The sequence below is a fragment of the Schistocerca americana genome, chromosome 3 (genome assembly GCF_021461395.2).
Source record: "Schistocerca americana isolate TAMUIC-IGC-003095 chromosome 3, iqSchAmer2.1, whole genome shotgun sequence".
Taxonomy (NCBI): domain Eukaryota; kingdom Metazoa; phylum Arthropoda; class Insecta; order Orthoptera; family Acrididae; genus Schistocerca; species Schistocerca americana.
Genome location: NC_060121.1, coordinates 776,178,697 through 776,202,161, shown reverse-complemented (window position 1 = coordinate 776,202,161; position 23,465 = coordinate 776,178,697). Strand labels below are relative to the sequence as shown.

At 41.9% G+C, this 23,465-nt stretch overlaps 1 protein-coding gene and 1 non-coding gene across 3 annotated transcripts in view; both read left to right on the top strand.

The window, feature by feature from the left end:
* LOC124606742 (ankyrin repeat and BTB/POZ domain-containing protein 2) overlaps positions 1–23,465 on the top strand; it is a 651,374-nt gene that overhangs the window by 64,842 nt on the left and 563,067 nt on the right. The gene's annotated exons all lie outside the window — the stretch shown is intronic.
* Trnat-agu lies at positions 15,064–15,136 on the top strand. Its single transcript has one exon. It is a non-coding gene; the product is annotated as a tRNA-Thr (tRNA).

The following is a 23,465-nucleotide window of genomic DNA, read 5'->3' as shown; positions in this document are numbered from 1 at the left end:
CTGACACTTAATTATAAGAAATTGTATCAATGACATTGCATTTCTTATAGCTCCTCAGTGTGCCGCTGCCTTGAAACGGCATGCGACGTAAAATTTACAATCCTCAAACCAGTCACAAAGGGCAATCACAACAAAACGCAAACACAGGCTTGTAGTTCACAAAGACACGTATCCCCAAAAAGTTTTACAAAATCTTTTACAAAACCAGCCTTCCAATGGCCACCAATAACAAATATAATTTACAAGAGTATATGGAATGAAACAAGTTAAGTAAAGATCCTTCCTTTTAAGTAAATAACAAATAGTCCCAGATAAATATAGATGACAAGCATAATTGGCCACAAATTTATCAGGAATTTACCGGGACTAAATCCATATTGGTAAAACAAGCAACACTGCAGAATGTTAAATAACAAATTTTAAGTAAAAAGAGCAAATTCCCCAACGGGAACCTTAGACCTATTAAATACCAGGTGTACCGGTATGAAATGAGCATTTTTTGTGAAAATGAAACACTAATTTCAAATTGAAAAGTAAAAACATTTTATTCAAAGTACTGACCATTGCTTTCTATACATTTTAACCACCTTTCTGGCAATTTGTGGACACTACGCCAATAGAAATGTTCGTCTTTTGAAGCAAACCAATCAGACGCCCAATTTTCGACTTCTTCGTAGGAATCTAAGTGTTCCTCAGCCAATGCGTGTCCCATTGATGAAAACAAATGGTAGTCGGAAGGGGCCAAGTCTGGTGAATACGGCGGGTGGGGTAGCAGCCCCCAGACAAGTGTTTTGATTGTATCCTGAACCAGTTTTGCTTTGTGTGCAGGTGCATTGTAGTGTAAAAGAATTACTTTGCCATGTCTTCTGGCCCATTCTGGTCTTTTTTCGATCAATGCATAGTTCAAATTGATCATTTGTTGTCTGTAGCGATTAGTATTCACATTTTCACCGGGTTTTAAAAGCTCATGAAACACCACACCTTCCTGATCCCACCAAACACAGAGCATTGTCTTCTTGCCGAATCGATCTGGTTTTGCAATCGATGTTGATGGTTATCCCGGATTAAACCATGATTTTTCCCGTTTAGGATTCTTAAAATAAATCCATTTTTCATCGCCAGTAACAATTCGATGCAAAATTGATTTTTTTTTTCATGTCATTGAAGCAAAATTTAGCAAATGGTTTTTTGGTTTTCCATCTGTCTTTCATTCAATTCATGTGGCACCCATTTTCGACACTTTTGGATCTTTCAAAATGGTTCAAATGGCTCTGAGCACTATGGGACTCACCTGCTGTGGTTATCAGTCCCCTAGAACTTAGAACTACTTAAACCTAACTAACCTAAGGACATCACACACATCCATGTCCGAGGCAGGATTCGAACCTGCGACCGTTTTGGATCTTTCCCATAGCTTTCAAATGATCAGAAATTGTTTGTTGTGCAACATTTAGCATTGCTGCCATTTGTTTCTGACTCAAAGTATCATCTTCATCCAATATTGCTTGCAATTCGGCGTCTTCGAACTTTTTTGGTGGTCTTCCACGTTCTTTATTTCTTACATCAAAATCATTATTTCTGAACCGTTGAAACCATCTTTTGCATGTTGCTTCTGATAGAGCATGATCACCATACGCCTCGACAAGCATTCGATGCGACTCTGCAGCATTTTTTTTCAAATGAAAACAAAAAATTAACGCTTTCCGCATATCATAAATTTCTGGTACAAAATTAGACATTGTTAACACGATGAAAACATATGATGTTATTTGTTCCATGACTTGATGTATACTAAAAATCTTTGACAGATGTCATACCAACCAAACAAAAGAAAATTAAGGCTCGTTCACAACAAATGTTCCCTATCGACACATTTATATCTTAACGATCATTTCATACCAGTACACCTGGTAGATCATAGAACAACGGAATTCGACCAATTATATAGTGACTTATTCCACTGAACTCAATCCTGGAATCCCATTCACGTATAACAAAAATATTTAGGCAGTAAAGACAGTTATTTTAATAGTCAGTTTAAGTTCCACGCAAAAGCGGGCACACCCCAACGGATGACCCACCCTTATACAAGAGTGACCAAACTAGTAGGAGCAGAGGGCGCAGCCCGAACACGTCAACGAGAGGAATCTCCAAATAATTACGAGAGAGAATACTCAACTTCTGTCAACTACTGACAGGCTACAGCCAAGTAGCGCCGAGCGTCACCAAGTCGTAGCTGGCCCAGCTAACGGCGTTCGAACATATTTCAGTCAAGGCGCCGCCCCCTGTATTGGTCAATACGGAACTGACTGTGCCCGCAGCTCGTAGTGCACTGTAACATTTAAAGAAGAAACAAAGGACAGACAACCAAATCAAAGGACACAACACAAACCCTCTTATTTCAGAGTTATGCCCCCCCCCCTTTAAATTTAATACCCTTAATACATCCAAGACCTCGAACAAGTCATTCACTTCTTACATCTCACAATTCCTTACTCTTACAGGCAGACCCCGATAACAAGCAAGTCTGGAGAAGTTAACAGCCTGCCGACCCAAGATCATAAAAACTCATAACATAAAACAAAAAAGTCACGGCCCCTTCAAACGGAGACCACAGAATAAATCATAAGATACTCAAGTCACAATACAAGTACACTGTTTTAACATTAAACATGGCCAGCGCACTATCCTAGAATGACTCATGCAGCGACATACTACTCACGCTTGGTGCTCCCGTCACTGAGCAGTGTTTTATACTCTTAACACCACTACTCAACATATACCGGAACAAAGAGTGAATTCCTTATTCCCGCCACGGCGGGGGAATCGCTGTTTCCGGCTTTGAAACAGAAAACAAGACTTCAAAGATATAGTAGATGCCTACCATTAGTAGCAGCAAACGACGAGAATCCTCATAGCATACATAGGCATCCAGCATCAGGTAGTACAACATACACACTTGCTAGTGCATTGGTGGCCATCACCACCAGCCCGTTGCCGACACACTCCTCTAATGATAAAACAGCGCCGCGAGCAGCCACGCCTCTCCGTAACGGTCACTCCAAGACCCCCCGACACAACACATGCCCGAGCAACGCACAAGCACCACCACTAGGGCCCCGGAGCGGCAAAACAAGAGCGCGTAGCCGGAAGCGCCGCTCTTAAGTAGCGGCCAGAAGAGGAAAACCAAAAAGAAAACGCGCAAGCCAGAACGAACGGGATTACTAGATAAGAGAATCACTGGCGCCAGCGACTCCCACACGGCTCACAGCCTACTTTCATAATATGCAAGTTACAATAATTCCTTAACGACCAATATGACGTTACCCATCGTTTTATTACAACAAATCTTGCAATTAACTACGGGTTTTCGAGAGATACTCAGTTTTCTGATGTTTAGAAACGGCATATACACGTATAGGTTTCGACTGAAAGTCAGTATGGTACCCGCGTGTCTGTACTGATCAACGTTCAAAAGCATGTTCAGAATATTTGTCATGTTAGATATTGCTCTGCACATTCAGAAAGTCTCCCCAACGTACTTTTTCCGCACTATAACGTTAGAGACACGGCACGCTCAACGCCAACGTTCGCTTGCACGGTTCGTGTGACGACGCACGTTTTAAAGCAGTCGACGCAGGGCAGGCTCGGCGCAGAAAAAGGTGCGACAGTCAAGGAGGAATTCTGATGAGGAAGTCGACTGCCGATGTAGTTATATGACACTTTAGATATAACAAAGGATAGACAGATACATGTAGTCGAGAAAAGCTCTTGGTTAAAACCACTTTCATGTCTGAGTTTCCTGATAAACGGTTCATTAAATGCTTTCGTTTAGATCGGAGTCAATTCCACGAAGTTCACGAACCTGTGCAGGAATCTGTCTTCTCTGAGGGCTGTAATGCCCAAATACCAGTTGACAGTGAAGAAAAACCGGCTTTGTTCTTCAGATAAGTTTGGCATCAATTTCTTACACGAATCACCACAGTGTGAAATACGGAATGTGGAGATCCGAAATCCCGTATATCGGCTTCACATGCGGAGGTCACCAGCCCGCAGCGTAACGTTCACAGTATCTGGCGACCACGCGCCCCTCGCTTCTTGTCCAGCAGAAGATGGGCTTATAATCGCCCGAAATCTGCCATATTGTTTAACCAATAAAACTGTTTACAACTGGAGCGGTTGAATGTTTGATTCTTCTGTGACACTCAGTTGCTGATGTCCTTCCTACCTAATCTTACACATAAATGTGAAAGTTATTTTCACATATCGGCATTTGAAAAAAAATTCATATGTAGCTTTTAAAAAAGCTAATTAGGAAAACTGATGACAGTGTTAAACGTGAAGTCAAGTAGATGAACTCAGGCACGTCTGGGGAGCTGATAAGTTAAAGGATGAACAGCTGTGTAAAGTTACAAGGGACTGTAGCGTCGTAAACCAAACGATTCGATTCTTGAGCAGGAAGACTCTTGAATACCCAGGATGGATATTTTATTTTGCGACGTATCATATATATTATTTCTCAAGTCAACATAGCTTTTTCTCAACACGTACTAATCGTACATGGATGAATGAGATATAGTTAGAAAGGTTTTTCAACCGGCTCCTTACATTGCATACCGATTTTGCACTAAAACTTACTATTTGTGGAAAATTTTAGTATAGAAGAGTCTTAGAACTATCATAGGCAAAAGGTCATCATGGATGCCCTGCTTCATTCCTATATTTACGAAACTAAGTTATTAATCACGACAAAAGGTCATCGTGGATGCCCTGCTTCATTCCTATATTTACGAAGCTAAGTTATTAATCACGAATAAGAGACTCCCTTTTCATGTCATCTTGTTATAAATACTGTTTTACTTGTTTAAAGTCCGCCTCCGTAGCTGGGTCGTCAACGCCGCTGACTGCCATGTAGGAGCCTCTGGTTCGATTCCGAGACGGGTAGGAGATTTTATCCGCTTGGGGACTGTGTCTTATGCTGTCGTCATCATAATTTCATCATCATCGACACGGAAGTCATCGAAGTGGAGTCAAATAGAAAGACTTGCACTAGGCGGTGAACAACCCCAGACAGGGTTCCCCCGCCCAATAACACCTTATGATCATTTAATTTCATTTGTTTTAAAGTACTTATTAACGGATAATTTGCAAACAGAATTATCATAGATAATAACCGTGACCGCTGCTATAATCCATTATCTCAGCCCGTCGTATAAGTTGACTTTCCTAAACGATAAACATCTTGTAGAAATCTTACACTCATTACGTACGTCAGGATTACCGTCACACGAACTTGTACTAAAGATAAACATGATAAACATTGTTATGATGTTGCTAAGAAACCTGAACGCTAAACACGGCTTAGACAGTGGAGCACGTATGGTTGTAACAAAACTCAATGAAAAGACAATTAATGCTCAGCTGACTGACACCGCCAAAACTCCTGTAATACCACGGATAAACTTAACACCATCTGACCCAAGCATGTGTTTTCAATTGACCGAAAGGCAGGTGCCTATTAAAGCTGCATTCGCGATCACAATGAGTAAGTCGCAGGGCAAACGCTTCAAGAGCAGCATTGTGTTTACCAGATCCCATCTTTGCTCACGGGCAACTGCAGCTTTTTCAAGGGTAACTAAATCAAGTAACATTTTTGTATGCCTCGAAGAAAATGAAAAACAAAAAGTACACGAAGATTACATTCTTGCGTCAAATGTTGTTTACACCGAGGTACTGTAATGCTCTGTAAAGACGTCTGTTCAAAATTATGTGCATGGAAATGTATGTACAAGGATGTATCATAAATTCATGATTATTGTTTCACGTCGTTCGGTTTTATTTTTCAAGATATGTTCTCTTTATTTCCAGAACTACACTTATCCCAACGACTACACTTATTCCAAGTACTCTATTATTTAAAAATATAAAACGGCGTAAGTTTCGCACGGGTCCCGTGGTCTTCACATATTTTCCCTAGCACGAAAGTCTACAAGCTATGCACGCGGTGAACTGTGTTGTCTTGCCTGCGACCCAACTCGCGCTATTGCATCGAAAGAAACCTGCCCCTAGCTCGCGTCCCAAGTGCGCCTGGCCTTATGTGTTGTGTGTTAACCGGGGGCCTAGAAACGACGGAGAGGCTCCGTTCCCGCCGCAGCCGCAGTGGTCCGCAACCCCACGACGACTACCGCAGCCCACTTCACCCTTCCGCCGCCCCACACCGAACCTGGGGTTATTGTGCGGTTCGGTCCCCGGTGGACCTCCCAGGGAACGTCTCACACCAGACGAGTGTAACCCCTATGTTTGCGTGGTAGAGTAATGTTGGTGTACGTGTACGTGGAGACAATGTTTGCGCAGCAATCGCCGACATAGTATAACGGAGGCGGAATAAGGGGAACCAGCCCGCATTCGCCGTTGGAGACGGAAAACCGCCTAAAAACCATCCACAGACTGGCCGGCCCACCGGCCGGGCGGATTCGTGCCGGGGACCAGCGCCTGGCCTTACGGCGACGTGGGCGGCGAACTCTGCGAGCAGTGCGGCCGCAGCTCGCCGGCGAACCGTGGCCTTTGCTGGATGCGCAGCTCGTGACAGGCCGGCCGGAGATATTGGTGCAAGCCGGTAACCTGCTCCGAGCGCGGTTCGGCAACTGGGCGCGCGTCGCCCTGGCCAGTTTACTGAGATACTGCTCCCATATTCTGCTGGAAACCGCGCGGGGCTACTTCTCGCAAGTTTCACTGAACGTCCCTCGTCGTGATCATACATCTAAATGGCTACTCTGCAAATCACACGTAAGTGTGGGCGCGTGTGACCCCAGTTGTTTTTTGCGCTCTAAAGCAAAACAAAACGTGTCTGGCAGAGGGTTCTTCAAACCACCTTCACACTAACTGTCTATTATTCCATTCTCAAAAAGCGCGCAGAAAAAAGAACACCTATACCTTTCTGTGCGAGTTCTGATTTTCCTTGTTGTATTGGTTCAAAATGGCTCTGAGCACTATGGGACTTAACAAATGGTTCAAATGGCTCTGAGCACTATGGGACTTAACTTCTGAGGTCATCAGTCCCCTAGAACTTAGAACTACTTAAACGTAACTAACCTAAGGACATCACACACATCCATGCCCGAGGCAGGATTCGAACCTGCGACCGTAGCGGTCGCGCGGTTCCCGACTGTAGCGCCTAGAACCGCTCGGCCACAGCGGCCGGCCCTTGTTTTATTATGATGATCGTTTCTCACCATGTATGTCGACGTCAACAAAATATTTTCGCATTCAGAGGAGAGAGTTGATGATTGAAATTTCATGAGTCGATCTCGCCGCAACGAAAAACGCCTTTGTTTTAATGAGCTCCGCCCGAAATCGTGTATCATATCCTTGACACTCTCTCCCCTGTTTCGCGATAGGACAAAACGTGCTGCTCGTCTTTGAACTTTTTCGATGTACTCCGTTAACCGTTTCTTGTAAGGACCCCACACCGCACTGCAGAACTCCAAGAGAGAACGGAAAAGCATAGTGTAGGCTGTCTCGTTAGTATATCTGTTGCATCTTCTAAGTGGTTTCTCAACAAAACGCAGTCTTTGGTTCACCCTCCCGACAACATTTTCTATCTGTTCTTTTCAGTTTAATTTGTTCGAAATCGGAATTTCTATGTATTGACTTCTTAAGTAATAGACCCAGTACGTTGTCCTCGACGGTGAGTGTTCATCGGAGGTGAGGGTATCATCTGGAGTGCCCCAGGGAAGTGTGGTAGGTCCGCTGTTGTTTTCTATCTACGTAAATGATCTTTTGGATGGGGTGGATGGCAGTGTGCGGCTGTTTGCTGATGAAGCTGTGGTGTACGGGAAGGTGTCGTCGTTGAGTGACTGTAGGAGGATACAAGATTACTTGGACAGGATTTGTGATTGGTGTAAAGAATGGCAGATAGATAAATGTAAATTAATGCAGATGAATAGGAAAAAGAATCCCGTAATGTTTGAGTACTCCATTAGTAGTGTAGCGCTTGACACAGTCACGTCGATTAAATATTTGGGCGTAACATTGCAGAGTGATATGAAGTGGGACAAGCATGTAAAGGCCGTTGTGGGGAAGGCGGATAGTCGTCTTCGGTTCATTGGTAGAATTTTGGGAAGATGTGGTTCATCTGTAAAGGAGACCGCTTATAAAACACTAATACGACCTATTCTTAAGTACTGCTCGAGCGTTTCGGATCCCTATCAGGTCGGATTGAAGGAGGACATAGAAGCAATTCAGAGGCGGGCTGCTAGATTTGTTACTGGTAGGTTTGATCATCACGCGAGTGTTACGGAAATGCTTCAGGAACTCGGGTGGGAGGCTGTAGAGGAAAGGAGGCGTTCTTTTCGTGAATCGCTACTGAGGAAATTTAGAGACCAGCATTTGAGGCTGACTGCAGTACAATTTTACTGCCGCCAACTTGTATTTCGCGGAAAGACCACAAAGATAAGATAAGAGAGATTAGGGCTCGTACAGAGGCATATAGGCAGTCATTTTTCCCTCGTTCTGTTTGGGAGTGGAACAGGGAGAGAAGATGCTAGTTGTGGTACGAGGTACCCTCCGCCACACACCGTATGGTGGATTGCGGAGTATGTATGTAGACGTAGATATTTAGTAGCACTCAACACGTTGTGTGAGTATAGAGCTAGTTGTGTTTCACACGGATAGCGTCTTTCAAATGGTTCAAATGGCTCTGAGCACTATGGGACTCAACATCTTAGGTCATCAGTCCCCTAGACTTAGAACTACTTAAAGCTAAGGACATCACACACATCCATGCCCGAGGCAGGATTCGAACCTGCGACCGTAGCTGCGTCTTTCACTGAGAGGTCGCACACAGTAAGATGTGCCGACATGAGGACGTGACAGAATGACAGAAAGGAGCAATGGTGTTTGGACATGCCCATTCCCACACGGGGAATGAAGTTGTACGACCTGTGGGTGTGTATCAACGTGGAATATCCAACGTGTCTCCAAGGAACAGTATTAACATTCGCAGCCATATAACACGGCGTAAGATAAGTCATCGTTAAAAGATTCTTAACCGACAGGGACCGTAGACGAATAACACGCCTTGTCAACTATACTCGGTTTCAAACTCGACAGGTATTGCCGCTGTCAGTGAATGCAGGTCTATCTCAATCAGTATCCGGGACCGATGACCATGGCAGTCTGGTCCCTTTAATCCCCCAAACCAACCAACCAACCAATCAGTATCCGAGTAATAACTGCGAGGAGAACTGCATGCAGCGAACATTTGGAGTCGGATACTTCGCAAAAGGCCATCGCTTACATCGTCACATAAGCTGCAGGTCTTCAGAAGGCCAGGCACACAGAAACCGGACAGTAGTTGACGTGTGGTGTGACAAGTCGGGATTTTGCCTCATTTTCAAATGATGTAGGGCGTCGAGGATGCAGTATGCGGAGGATGCAGTTTTTAGCCTCAAGAGAAATTCCTGACGAGCTAAGCAAGCCGTTTCTCAGTGACCACATTAGAAGTTGAATTAATGGCGAACATGAAATACTGATTTCTTAATTTACGTGCCAATAATTTCATCGTTTTCTCGACAGGGAAGAAGCGGAGGTTGCACTAATAAGATTGAAAAGCGAGCAGAAATGTCAGTAAGATAATATGCAGTGCATTGCTTCAATTCAGAATTGTTAGAATGTTATCCGTGTCCTCATAATACTTCAAGGATTAAATACTGAAACGATATTTGTATGAAATATATTTTCAGTTATGTATGTGTTAATTGTAATCTGAAAGGCGTCAGTCTCGAAAAAATCTCGGCTTCGTTCAGTTTACAAGTGTTAACACACTTCGTAGTTTTTCGTACCAAATCTTATTGTGTCTTACACTTTACATAAATTCATATTTCTCGAACCACTAGTTACTGGTTTCTTCACCTTGTGTTAAAAGACTTATCCTTAATGTAGCCAGTGTATTCCCATGTTAACACACTGCTTGCCGTCTTCATTTTCGTTTATCCTAATTATACACCATTTTAAGGTCTTTTCAGCGGCGAGTTCGCAGGACCCGAGTAACGATATGGGCAACTTAATGTGATACGAAGCACATATGTTGTTGCTGTTAGCAACAAATTCGGTGGTATTTCAGATAACTTGTTCTTTTTAACCCGGCGGTCCACTGCCGACCCAAACGTCCAGCGCTACCTCATCTTGCACACCGCACACCTTTGACATTTTCGTAATGACGTCAGCAAACCGAGTATTCGGCGGGAGCTGAGTGCCTTTCTCCAAGAGCGACTACTGGTTAAGTAAGCTTTGTAGCACACGGCTGCTTCGTTCATTATTTATAACATGATTTATAAGTCTGAAAGAACTGAACACATTTAAGAGCACGTCTAAATGATACGATGAGTAAGACATTGGATTCAGGAGTAGTAGAGTTCATATTCTCAACCGCCCATCCTGATGTCGGTTCTCCGTTTCTTTCCTAAACATAATGGTCGTATTCGGTGGAATTTCCACCTAACGCTATGGTTTATTTCCTCGGTAGATGTCTACGAAACTTGCAGCTGACCTTATTCCCTCTATTTGTGCCCGATCGATTACACAGACACAATAATAATGTTTCTTGTGCAGTACTAGAACAGACCAAAGACAACGTCTTGTTTCTGATATATTATACTTTCATTGCCTTGAGCGTATCTGCGTACCAAACGTCATTCCGAAAGGAACCGAGGGAAGGTCGAAATCGAAGTATGTGGATGTGTTTGGCATGATGAGAAATTATTTTGTAGCCTAAGGCAGTCAGAATGTAACTGGAATTTACTTTTCTGTACAGTAAAAAGCAAACAAACTGCCTTTCGCTCCACTAATATTTGTTTATTACGATACTGTTTTCGGGTTGATACGCCATCATTTATGACAACTGATTAGCGACCACAAAAACACTAATGTGCGAGCCCAGAGATCACCAGTGTGTGTGTGTGTGTGTGTGTGTGTGTGTGTGTGTGTGAGTGTGTGAGTATGTGTAGTGTGTGAAGTGTTATGAAACAATGTGTGTATAGTGTGTGCAGTAACTGATAGTGAGAGATGAGTGAACAGTGTGGCATTACATTATTTAATAAGTTATTTGTAAAAAAAGTATACTAGGAGTAAATCTAATGATTGTCTGTTACTAGAAGTCTGTAAATATATGTGCATACCAATTAGCTTATTTTAAATTGATCTAAATTTGTAAATACTTTGACATGTCCTACATCCTTGTAAAAAAAGACCAACGGATGAATAAAGCTACTACTACTACTACTTTTATAAATAGCTTCACAGAGAAGATATATAACAACGAAGGATTCCTATACAGTTTCGAAGAGAAGAGTAACATCGATATTTGCACAACATTGTCGACTTTAAGATTTTGTATTCACACCAGCAGACACAGCCAATAAATATGTGGCTGGCGTCTCTTCTGTCAGTCACAAAGTTAGGACACAATCAAGCCACTGAGTGATAAATTATACTCGCAAGGCCAACGACCCAAGTTACGTTTCGATAGGATGCTGAATTATGGCGCTGAGCTAATGCGAAAACCATTCACCAGCTGATGATTATTCAGCGAGAGATGCTTGATGGAAGTCGTTATATGACAGAGTGGAAAAGAAACAAAAGCATCCGGGAACAACCTGGAATGGAAGGCAGCAGGCATGATAAGACAGTGGTTGACGTCTTTGCTGCATTACTAAATATAACTAATGGTCGAGACGAAGATTTAACAGATGGTCGCAGATGCGCAAGCCTTGGTAGCTCAGTGTGTTAGATTTCATACAATAGATACAGATCTGGACATAATCGTTCTGGCTACAATGAAGTGACATAAAGTGCAGTACAGCCGATTATTCAACCGTCTGATCACAATTTCCCAGATCTTCGCAAACCGTTTGAAATATTATTTCTATTTCAGGCTTCTAGACTTTGTAATTAAAAGTCTAAAAAGTCGACCTTGCCTTGGATAATGGACGGGTCAAAGGTGGCGGATAGTATGAGGCATTCAAAAATTGGAATAGTAACAAAACTGAAAATACGTTCAACACCTTTGTAACTGTGAGAAAAGAAATATCTAAATTAATGCGACAGGCCAAAAGAAACTACGAAAATGCCCAACTTTTAGAAATCCAAAAAGACTTCCAATTAAATGGTACAAGAAACTTTTATAAAACATTCAAAACAAAACTAACCGGTTACCGATCTCAAAGTCTTTGCTCCAAAAATGAAAATGGCTGTTTGGATCGTAACAACCAGGAAAATGGTAAGGAGCTTGGCAACTAATTTTAAAAAACTGTTAAACTGTCCAGAACCAGCGAAGAAATTCCACCTTCAGCAAACGTATAACGCAACCCTAACTCTTACAGAACCTGACCAAATCGAAGTAACTAAACAAATTAAGGAGACTTAAAAACACTAAAGCATCTGGAGAAGACGGTATAAGTGCAGAACTACTAAAATCAGTTGGCCCTAACATTATATAACAGATCACTCAACTAACAGGACATATCTGGCAAACTAATAAAATACCTGAGTACCGGAAAACTATCCTAATTCATCCATTGCATAAAAAAGGGATAGAACTGATTTTTACAGTTATCGAGGAATCTCTCTTCTCCCGGTCACATACAAAATCCTCTCGCAATGTTTACTTGATCGAGTCCAAGAACAGTTAGAACCTAAAACTGGTGATTACCAAACAGGCTTTAGACCAAACAGATCCTGTCCGGAAGAAATTCATAATTTAAAACAAATCCTTCCGCACCAAATTATTTCTAGTCGCAATATTCTAAATACATTTATGGATTTTAAAGAGGCCTACGACTCAGCTGATCTTGAATCTCTTTTCCAGATTTTAAAGGAACAAGGGCTAGATAATAAAACTCTAACACTGATTAAGGAAATGTTAGCTGACACTAGCTCTAAAGTTAAATTCATGGGAAAAATTTCTGAACCGTTTGATATAAAGAATGATGTAAGACAGGGAAATGGACTCTCCCCATTACTGCTTGGCTGTGGTTCGGAAAAGGTAATTACAGAACGGCGAGAGCGAAAGTCGAGTCATAATATAGATCAACCAATCAAGTCAGGTAGAAGTAATATTAGAGTAGAATGCCTCGCCTTTGCAGATGATCCGGCAATTTTAATAAGGGACATTACCACAGCTCAAAAACAAATTGACATTCTTAAAGAAGTTATAGAAAAAGTAGGATTACAAATATCATTCGAAAAAAACGGAATATATGACATGCGACAAACACCACAGTTTTTGAACACGAAATATGGAAAAATAAAAAGGATTTCTTAATTTAAATACTTGGGAAAATCATACAAGAAAACGGTCTGGAAAAAGCTGCAAACGAAGTTCGCTGTCAAAAAATGGCAACTGCATTCCGATTAACTCAAAATATTTGTAATAAAAAATCACTTTCTAAAATCAGTAAACTTAAGCATTACAGTACATTAATCAAACCTGAATATCTGAATGGAGCAGAAACTTTAATTTTAAATTTAAACTTAATTTTAAATAATTTAATTTATTAATTTTAATTTAATTTTAAATATTTTTTAAATTTTAAATAGAAAGAGGGTACTAAAAAATTCAAAAGAAAGAAAGAAAGATTATTAGGAAAATATTGGGCCCCAAAATTACTGATGGAGAAACTTATAGGGTGAGAGGAAATAAGGTTAGGTTAGTGTTGTTTTTTAACGTCCCGTCGACAACGAGGTCATTAGAGACGGAGCGCAAGCTCGGGTTTGGGAAGGATGGGGAAGGAAATCGGCCGTGCCCTTTCAAAGGAACCATCCCGGCATTTGCCTGCAACGATTTAGGGAAATCACGGAAAACCTACATCAGGATGGCTGGAGACGGGATTGAACCGTCGTCCTCCCGAATGCGAGGGAAATAAGGAAATAGAAGACTACACAGACATGCATGGAGACATGAGAAAACAAAGACTTACATTTTAGTAGAATTCTACGAAAACTGAAGTAAGGCCAAAACTGAGCCAATTAAATGGATCGCTGCGATTGAGGAGGATCTCAAAGCAGCCGGTATAACTCAGGTAGGCGTTACAGATAAAAAAACATTCAGACAAAAGATATTTGACTGGAAAGTTTTTTGGGGGGGAAATTAGAAAACTGACTGGATCACCGTAGTCGGATGACAGAAAGAGACTTCATTCGGAAAGGATGAAACAAATTTGGACACAAAGGAAGCCAAACCATCAAAAGCGACATTGATTGATTGTACCTCTGGTGGTCCTGATGGACCCATACGTGAATAATAATTGTTTCTATTTCATCTTATAAGTCTAACACGTTGTGGCATTATACCCAGCAAGATTTTAAGATTTTATTCAAGTTTACACCTACCCTTGTAAGTTCATGGTCTTAGCAAAGTGTACGCTGTTCTGGTGTCATATAAAACAATACGACCCAAGTAATGTTTCATATCTGACTGGGTGAAATTGTCCTCAGTTCAGAGAACACCTTCGCCATGGTGACTACTTTGCATTACTTACATATATAGGTGGTGTCTGTTCTGTCGGACGTGTCCAAAGGAACAGAGACCACTTTTGATCCAGTAGACATTACGAATTAAGACACAAATGAATTACAGACATTGACTGCGAGCGGGCATTGACTGAAATCAATGGGGAAGTTGAAAATTTGGTCGGACCGGGACTCGAACCCGGGCCTCTTGCTTACTAGCCAGATGCTCTGACCACTGAGCCCTTCGGATACAGTGGTCATCACAACTGCATGGACTACCCTAGCACGCCTACCGTCGAACCGGATTCTCAACTTATCCTCACGCTGCTGATGTACTGTTCCCTTTCCATTATCCTCATTAAACGCAGCATTTCACCGATTCCCGTAAGATTTCGAGCCTGGTGTGCATCTGCACTGAAGAAATCGTTAGCCGTCTCCCGTTAATTACATATATGTAAAATTTTTAAGGTGGGCAAGGAACGCTACGTTAGTAGTTTGTGGAGAAGCTGATAGGAGGTGTGCTAGGGTATTCCGTGCCGGTGCCATGACCACTGTGTTCGGATGGCTTAGTGGTCAGAGCGTCTGTCTAGTAAGCAGGAGACTCGGTTTCGAATCCCGGTCCGATACAAATTTTCAACTTTCCCCATTGATTTCAACAATGGCCGTTCGTAGCCATTGTATGTAATTCGTTTTGTGTCTTCCACTACTTAATCCGCGCTTCCTGTTGAAAGACATTCTTGCGACTGGCTGATAATAGTATTTTCGTGCGGCTCAGTGGCCGAGAGCAAGTATTTCCAATCGGACGCCATATCGGCGACTTGTGTGTCCCTTGTCCACGTCAGTTACACAACTCAGTTTAACGTGGAGTCTGAACCGCGTGTCGCTCCAGGCGACTCCTCACGTCACTGAGAGGTGAAGGCTAAATTAAAAGGCCGGCAGAGAGTTTCCGTAGTCCGACCGGGCTTCGATACCGCGACGTCTCGGTTTCCATGCACGCACTTGACCGCTTTACGAGCATGCCAGACGACTAGCCGATTAACGCGTGCGTTGGAGGTCTACGTGTTGCCCGTATTTTAAGGCCGTTTCGACGCATATAACCGTATTTCGGCCGTCGTACCCTTGTGGTGGGGCGGGGGGGGCGACCCGTGAAAACCGACACCGGTATTTTTTTTGAGTAACCGGTATTTTTCGGTGTTTGTTTGGTCTGTTATAACAGGTGTTTTATATTTTTTACTAGTAACCGACTGAAAAAAAAAAAACAAAATACCAGTGAGCCATAACAGCAGCGTTGAATTTTTTGGTTTTTAAATAAACCTTTTCTAAGAAACAATTAATTTTTATTCGTAAATTGTCCGCTGATTTGAAATACTGCGTTATTATGGTAATGGAAAAAGCGATCAGTGCTATTTTAATAACAATGCTGACAGAAACAAGCCAAACACATAGCATAACAATGGTTACAGCGTTGCCGCGACAATCATGTACCTGTTACCATCTGGCGTGGCCCCTTGGATGGTACGTGTGTACGTGCAGTGTACGAGAGTTGCCCCATCTGGTCTTATAGTCTTAGTTTCAGGAAGTCGTCGTCGGACTTACAGAAGGGTACCAGCCTTAGTCTGGAAGTATTTTGCGAAGTGCTTTACAAATGAAGTACAATGCTCCATTTCGTTTCAAAGGTTAAGAACGGGATGATGATGATGATGATGATGTTTGGTTTGTGGGGCGCTCAACTGCGCGGTTATCAGCTCCCGTACAAATTCCCAACCGTGCTCAGTTCAATCTCGCCACTTTCATGAATGATGATGAAATGATGAGGATAACACAAACACCCAGTCATCTCGAGGCAGGTGAAAACCCCGAACCCGGGACCCCGTGCTCGGGAAGCGAGAACGCGACCGCGAGACCACGAGCTGCGGACAAGACCGGAGGAGCCACAACAGACTTGTGATTTTATGTAAGGAGAAAACACATAACTTAACAAGTCATAGTTTACAGTAAAAACTGAAAGTAGCTGATCTGTTACGTGTGTCTACGTAATACGCCTTTATCTGCTCGTAGCCCTCGAAAACGGACAAATTAACACAAAAATTGAGTTATTTAGTCTTAGTTTTCACCCTTTAGCACTGATAATTCCTAATGCCCAAATAGCGCTATGTTCCTCGATTACAACATGATTTTCCAGCAGAGTTTCAAAAATTAGAATTAGTAGGAGAATACTCGTGATTTTTAGTTATATATACAACCCTTTATTAATTTTCGAGGAAACCAGCGAACGGTGGACGGATTAACTTTTCTTTTATTTGCCTATTTAACTTAGTATCTTAATTCTATGTATCTTGAAACTGATGGAGTCAAAATTTTCAATGTTTATTCGATTTCTACGTTTATTTCGGGAAATAATAGTAATAAAAAACCGAAAATAGGTTAATTCAAAATGTTCAAATGTGTGTGAATTCCTATGAGACCAAACTGCTGAGGTCATCGGTTCCTAGACTTACACACTACTTAAACTAACTTACGCTAACGACAATACACACACCCATGTCCGAGGGAGGTCCCGAACCTCCGGCGGGAAGGGTTATTTCAAAAACTGGTTATTCTGAGAGGTTTTAACACTCAGGTTAAATTGGCGACGGCAAAATATATAACCGAGAACTAGTTGTTTCATCGATAATCGCCAACTCTGCAATACCCGACTTCAGTTTTAGTAACATAGTAAAGTGTTTCCACACACCACGTCGGGGCAGTCTGAGCTAATCCATCCACTACATACTGGGTTCCTAGAGGGCAGGAACTGTGTTATTATTGTTAATATTATTTCATGGTTGTTGTTGTATCTTCAGTCCGAAGACTGGTTTGATACAGCACTCCAGCTAATCTGCCCTGTGCAAGTCTCTTTAATCCCTACAAACCTGCTATCCCTTTGATCTACTTCCTGTATCGATTGAAACATAAAGTTTACTGTAACCAGTCACGAATTATTTCCACTGCACGTTTCAGAAGATGAAACCACCATCATCAGGTGGATTTATATCATTAATACGACAATGTATTTGCTGTCTTCGCGCCTTTGTGGTTAACTGAAGCTGTGTCTTGTAGAAGAGGATAAAACAAAACACTATTGTAGTACGTGACAAATAGTTTTGTGGATGTATTTGAAGACATGCAAACAATGTAACTGTAGAAAGTCGAAATACCTCCTGTGCCCACAGTCTCCTTTTTGTCGTGTTACATCACGTTTAACACAGACGCCTTTTGTAGGGAGTGAAATGAGGAAAGATGGCGTCTAGAATCTTAAGTGCAAAAACGTACAAAATAGAAGTGTTGCCAACAAGGGTGTCGATGGAAGTTTAAACCAGTGACATGCATAGTGGAGGTAAAATAAACAGTAACTGGTAATAGTAAACTTATTGTTTGAACCGATATCAATAACTGTCACCGGAAAGTTTAACCTCTGTTCGTTGATGTGTTCTATCAAGCGACCCTTTCTGTTAGTCAAGTCGTTCCAGAAATACCGTTTTCCCCCGTATTCGGTTAAATATCTCTTCATTAGTTAGCCGATCTATCCGTCCAATCTTCAGCATTCTTCTGCAATACCACAATGTAAAAGCTTCTGTTCTCTTCTTCGCTGTACTTCCTACATCTGCTTATATACTCTCAATACATTGTACAGCTCATGGCGGCGAGTGCTCCATACCGTTGGTAGCCATTTTCTGTCCTATTCCATTAACGTATAGAACGAGGAAAAATGACTGTGTGTCTCTGTATTCTCAGGAAAATCAGTATCTCATCCTAGTTATTCTTATGTAAGATATCCAGTGGAATCCGCAGGATGGACACACAGTCTATTTCGAATACAGTTTCTCTAATATTACCTAACTGGCTATTGTAGAACAACGGCACCTTTCTTGCAAAGATTCCTATTTAAGTTCCTCCAATAGGCGTCGGGCCTGATGAACTGATTGTAAAACGCCTGACTGGAAACCAAGAGGTCACGGGATAACTCTCTGTTGCATGGCGGATCCAGAAAGAACGGGACTCGGTTCGGATTCTACGTTAAACTGACGGTCTCCTTTCACCGGTAAGATTACTGAGGTTAGACACACTCAAGTCGTCGAAGTTGCGGCCCGTGTGACGTCCGTTGGCATGCCTTCTTGATACTGGCTGCAAACGCTGAATTAATACTACAGCGCCTTGTATGTTATTTCCTTAACAGACGCAATGCTGTATCCTACCATCCTTCATGCCAATCTTTCTTTTGTTTGTCCTAACACTGGTTTTACGTGTTCGCCTCATCTCGTGGTGCTTTCTTATTATTACCCCTAAATATTTAAACCAAATGGCGTGCTCCAGACCCACTAATCTTGTAATGGGATACTGTCTCATTGTTTCTGTTTATTAGGGGTATTACATTAATTTAAATTTAAAGAGAGTTGTCATTCTTCTAACCGAATGGAAACTTTGTCCTAATCTTTTTGTATTTCCGCACTAATTTTTCTGTAAGTAATAGCAATCTTAGCGAACAAAGTGACAGTGCTTCTGATCCTATCTGATAAACTATTTATGTATGTTGAGAACATTACAGGTTCCTTGCTTACTTGAAGCGCATCGGACGTTACTTTCGATTCTGCTGAATATTCGCCATTCAGTATAACGTTATGAAAAGTCCCATCTGAAGACATGCTATGTATGAAGGCCTTATGTTGTGGCTAGATGATAAGCAAGCCGCGACTGCAGCCTAGATACAATACCTGAGCCGCCTGTCGCAGACAGCTGCGTAGTGAACGTGTCAGAAATTTGCGAGTTAACCGACTTTGGAAGCAGGATGATAATTACAACAAGAGATATGGTTCCTAGCCTATCGGAGGTAACATAATAATTCGGTTTTCCGAGCTGAATACCGTCAAGGGTGGACTTTCAATGTCGCAGAGACAATGTTTTCACAAGCGCATAGCCATATATTTGCTTTCCTATATCTCCCAGGAATTTGCAGCCAGCAGCTATCTATTAGTTGATGAGCGATCCATGTTTGATGGTCATGAGTTAAAACTGTTTATGCGAACTGTTTGTTAACGTTCAGTTTCATACACATTAAGGGCTTCGTTTTGCAGATTTACTCAGTTTACCAACAGCACTCAAGGTCAAAAAAAGGGCTCTGAGCACTATGCGACTTAACTTCTGAGGCCATCAGCCCCCTAGAACTTAGAACTACTTAAACCTAACTAACCTAAGGACATCACACACATCCATGCCCGAGGCAGGATTCGAACCTGCGACCGTAGCGGTCGCGCAGTTCCAAACTGTAGCGCCTAGAACCGCTCGACTCAAGGTCAGATTAATCTTCTATTTATTACTTTTGCTATGCATCTAGTGGTAGTAATCACCTGACATCAGCAATAAATTCCAATAGCAGGTATTTTTCTCACATTTGCAAACTTCAGATGGGTTTTAAGGCCAGTTTTAGTGGACGAAGGAGTGTTTTCATGTTGTGAAATTCGCGCCATGGTACACTTTCTTGGACATTTCAACGTCAGTACACTGTAAACATACGACAGAACTGGCATTGTTTTAGCGAACGGCCTATCGTTAGTAGCTGTTATTACTGGAACATTTCTTAAGAATACTAATTCCCTTCGCCACAACTTACAGGTGCGAAAGTAGACTTTCGGCTACAAGTAGCAGTGAAAACAGAAGTGAAGAACCAAATGAACTTTGTACATGACTTCCGATGTGCAATGGTGAACACCAAACCAACTATAAAAAAGGATTGTTAGAAATAAGCAGAACCAAACATCCTACTGACTCATTGTTTTTCGGTTGGATTAAAAACGTATGAGTTTATTTTCTTTGGCCGTTAATTAAATATTATAAATAACTTGTCACTTTAAGAAATAAGATTTGTATTTTTTTACATTCTAACCTAATTAGGTCCAAACTGTGTTTAGGGTGTTAGATGGTATCTGGCCTCGTTCAGGGGTAATGGTCGCAGAAAGTTTGGGAAGCATCGTTCTACGGTGAGACTTTCCGCCACTGATTTCATTGGCTGATCATCTCAGATTAGCACTTGTAATCTACGTTCTCAGTTATTTGCTGGATATATTCCAATCTCTGTCTTTCTTTAGAGTGTTTGCCCTCTACATCTGCCTCTTGTACCATGGAAATCATGTCTTAACGAATGTCCTATCATCCTGTCCCATCTCCTTGTCAGTGTTTTCCCCATATTCCTTTCCCTCCGATTCTGTGCAGAACCTCCTCGTTCGTTACCTTATCAGTCCACCTAATTTTCGGCATTCGTCTGTAGCGCCACATCTCAAACGCTTCTATTACGCGTGATGTATGTTGGAGGCAGCGGAATCGTTCTGCTGTCAGCTTCAAATACCGGTTCTCTAAATTTTCTCAGTAGCGTTCCTCGAAAAGAATGTCGCGTTCCCTCCCGGAATTTCCATTTGAGTTCTCGAAGAATCTCCGTAACACTTACGTGTTGTTCGAGTCTATCAGCACTAGCAGCCCGCCTCTGAATCGCTTGGTGTCTTCCTTCAATCCGACCTGGTAGGGTACACAAGAATAGGTCGTACTTGCGTCATGTATGTGGTCTCCTGTACAGATGAACCACACTTATCCAGCATTCTCCCAATGAAACGAAGTCGACTTATCGTCTGGCCTATCACAATCCTCATATGCTCGTTCCATTTCATGTCGCTTTGCAACGTTACGCCCAGGTATTTGAACGACGTGATTATGTTGAGCAGGATACTACGAATGCTGTATCCGAACGTTACGAGTTTGTTTTTCCTACCCATCCTCATTAACTTAAATTTTTCTACATTTAGAGCTAGAAATTTTGTCTAAGTCATGTTGTACCCTCATATAATCACTCAACTTCGATACCTTACTGTACACCGCAGCATCACCAGTCAACAACCGCAGATTGGTGCCAACCCTGTCCCCCAAATTATTTATGTATATAGATAATAATAGCGGGCCTATCACACTTCCCTGGAGCATTCCTGACGATACGCTAGTCTCTGATGAACACTCACCATCGAGGACAACATACTGAGTTCTATAACTTAAGAAGTCTTCGAGCCACTCGCATATACCAGGTGTACCGGTATAAAATGAGTGTTTTTTTTTTTTTGAAAATGAAACACTAATTTTGAATTGAAAAGTAAAAACATTTTATTCAAAGTACTGACCATTGCTTTCTATACATTTTGACAACCTTTCTGGCAATTTGTGGACACCCCGCCAATAGAAATGTTCGTCTTTTGAAGCAAACCAATCAGACACCCAATTTTCGACTTCTTCGTAGGAATCTAAGTGTTCCTCAGCCAGTGCGTGTCCCATTGATGAAAACAAATGGTAGTCGGAAGGGGCGGGTGGGGTAGCAGCTCCCAGCCAAGTGTTTCGATTGTATGCTAAACCAGTTTTGCTTTGTGTGCAGGTGCATTGTCGTGAAAAAAAATTACTTTGCCATGTCTTCTGGCCCATTCTGGTCTTTTTTTCGATCAATGCGTAGTTCAAATTGATCATTTGTTGTCTGTAGCGATTAGTATTCACATTTTCACCGGGTTTTAGAAGCTCATGAAACACCACACCTTCCTGATTCCACCAAACACAGAGCATTGTCTTCTTGCCGAATCGATCTGGTTTTGCAGTCGATGTTGATGGTTGTCCCGGATTAACCCATGATTTTTCCCGTTTAGGATTCTTAAAATAAATCCATTTTTCATCGCCAGTAACAATTCGATGCAAAATTGATTTTTTTTTTCATGTCATTGAAGCAAAATTTGACGAATGGTTTTTCGGTTTTCCATCTGTCTTTCATTCAATTCATGTGGCACCCATTTTCCACACTTTTGGATCCAGAAATTGTTTGTTGTGCAACATTTAGCATTGATGCTATTTGGTTCTGACTCAAAGTATCATCTTCATCCAATATTGCTTGCAATTCGGCATCTTCGAACTTTTTTGGTGGTCTTCCACATTCTTCATTTCTTACATCAAAATCATTATTTCTGAACCGTTGAAACCATCTTTTGCATGTTGCTTGTGATAGAGAATGATCACCATACGCGTCGACAAGCGTTCGATGCGACTCTGCAGCACTTTTTTTCAAATGAAAACAAAAAGTTAATGCTTTCCGCATATCATCACTTTCTGGTACAAAATTCGACATTGTTCACACGATGGAAACATATGATGTTGTTTGTTCCATGACTTGATGTATACTAAATATCTTTGAAAGATGTCATACGAACCAAACAAAAAAAAAAAAAAAAAAAAAAATTAAGGCTCGTTCACAACAAATGTTCCCTATCGACACATTTGTATCAAATGGCTCTGAGCACTATGGGACTTAACATTTGTTGTCATCAGTCCCCTAGAACTTAGAACTACTTAAACCTAACTAACCTAAGGACATCACACACATCAATCCCCGAGGCAGGATTCGAACCTGCGACCGTAGCAGTTGCGCGGTTCCCGACTGAGCGCGTAGAACCGCTAGACCACCGCGGCCGACGACACGTTGTATCTTAACGCTCATTTCATAGCGGTACACCTGGTATGTGAAACTGTTCCATATGCTCGTGCGTTCTTTAATAGTCTGCAATGGGGCACGGTGTCAGACGCTTTCCGGAAATCTGGACATATGGCAACTGCCTGTACCGTTGTTAGGGATATTGGCCTGTAATTTAGCGGGTCCTTTCTTTTGTCCTTCTTATACACAGGAGTCATCTGCGCTTTTTTCCAGTCGCTTTGGACCTTGCGCTGGGCGAGAAATTCGCGGTAAGTGCAAGTATGAGGCCAACACCGTAGAATACTCTTTGAAAAACCGAATTGGGATTCTATCCGGAGCTGATGACTTATTTGTTATCAACTCCTTCAGTTGTTTCTCTACGCCATATAGACAGTCATTTGTCCGTCTCTCCATATGTGAACAGAATATGGCAGAA